The sequence below is a fragment of the Poecilia latipinna genome, unplaced genomic scaffold (assembly GCF_001443285.1).
Source record: "Poecilia latipinna isolate Pla-1442-1.1 unplaced genomic scaffold, P_latipinna-1.0 Scaffold4486, whole genome shotgun sequence".
Classification (NCBI taxonomy): domain Eukaryota; kingdom Metazoa; phylum Chordata; class Actinopteri; order Cyprinodontiformes; family Poeciliidae; genus Poecilia; species Poecilia latipinna.
The window spans coordinates 14624-16328 of record NW_015117102.1 but is presented as its reverse complement, the minus strand read 5'-3'; the positions used below and the strand labels follow the sequence as shown (position 1 = coordinate 16328).

The following is a 1705-nucleotide window of genomic DNA, read 5'->3' as shown; positions in this document are numbered from 1 at the left end:
ATGGATGGATGGATGGTCCGTGACTGTTTGTTAAATGGGTTAAGAGTTCCTCAGCTTGTTTGAGAAACACTGTCGTAAGGAGACAAAAGCACAGATAGGATTCAATGTACAAAGTCATGCATAGTAGACTCCCCTCTGAGAAAATTATTTACCTTACCAGCAGGGGGAAACCTAGAGACACTTCGGGATTAAACATGAGTACCATGATGACAGAAAGACCTCAGGAACCACCAGAGGAGGCCTCAAAAAGGTCCTTATCATTCACCAAAGACTGAATTAAACAAACTTTTCATTTTATTTATAATTGTTTTGAAAACATCTGATTTGTATTCCCAGGAACAAGATTTGTGATGATCTGCATTCTTCTAATATTTATATGAATGAAGATATGTATGGAAATGTTGGGGTATGTATTCATCTCTACTTAATTTTATGAATTAGTACATACAATAATTTTATGTTGTATTTGTTTTTCAGACTGACTGGGATGATCAAATATATGCCAATGTCTAATAAATAGAGGAAAAGCTGCAGTTTGTCTACCTGGTATAATTAATGGTTAATTATATTTAAAGTAAGTTTGTTCTGTGTAAGCATTTTGATGTGTGCCGCAGATGTTCTGTGCAGATTCCACTTGCAAATGCAATCTACACCAACAGTGTTAACCAGGTTAAAAAGGAAATTAATTCTAAATATATTTAATTCATTTCCTTTAAATAAAGGAAGCAAATTCAAAAAATATTTGTGTTACATTTAACTCTCAAACATTAAAGTACTTCATAAGGTACTTTTGCTTGCAGCTATAACTTTTCCATACAAGTTTTGTAAATGAATTTATCAATAATGGCTATTAAGCTGTTGTAAAAATGTACCTCAGTGTATTTTTAATTATTATTTATGTGGTAGGTCTTATCTGGTTACAACATTTAGGCTCTAAAGGCCTAAATCCATCTTGGAATATTCTTGTTCATGGTTTTTATATGCACAATGCTTCCTCCTCATGTAGTTCTAGGTTTTGTTTATTATTTTTTACATTTTATGACAAATTTATTTCACACTATGAATCCCTGTGTAGTTTTTAATCTTTTTTCTGACTGAAGTTAACATTAAGGAGACAATAGCTCTAACAGGATTCTATGCACAAAGCCATGCATAGTAGACTCCTCTTAGAAAATTATACTTTTAAAGTTATGCCTTTATTCGGCCAGCAGGGGGAAACCTATGGGCGATATTTAACGTGTTTAAAAGTAAACCTACTCTGACAAAAGAGACTAACTTTAAAGGGATCAAATGGTGATCCTGTAGTTGTTGACCTGCAAGCTTTGTAAGTGCAGATGTGAAAATAAGTCAGATTGTGACTGTTCAATAATAAACGAAGAAAACGTGGTGGTTGTTGGGCGTGTACTCTTGGTCTAGTGTGGAAAAACCCACATCTAAGTGCATGTATGTCTGTTCAGAATTAACTCTCATAAAGGGAAGTTGCTACAAACCTCAGTGAAATTTTTCAAAACATCGACATTACTCAAAAGAAAACTGAAAAGTTTCAACCTCGTTTTTGCTTTTGGCATTGCTGTCCATAGCTGACACAAACAGCGTATTTTATTTTAAATTCTTCATTGACAACAGAAAATGTTTGACTTAAAAAACAAGAACTAATGTGAAGCAGATAACAGCCACTTGGGAGAAATATTTTCCAGGGGAGATT

The 1705-nt window shown here is 33.7% G+C and overlaps 1 long non-coding RNA gene across 1 annotated transcript; it reads left to right on the top strand.

Annotated features, from left to right (window-relative positions):
- The first annotated feature begins 101 nt into the window (after positions 1-101).
- On the top strand, positions 102-538 carry LOC106942701 (uncharacterized). The gene is made up of 3 exons (XR_001423694.1): positions 102-250; positions 337-406; positions 478-538. It is a non-coding gene; the product is annotated as an uncharacterized LOC106942701 (long non-coding RNA).
- Positions 539-1705: the final 1167 nt, after the last annotated feature.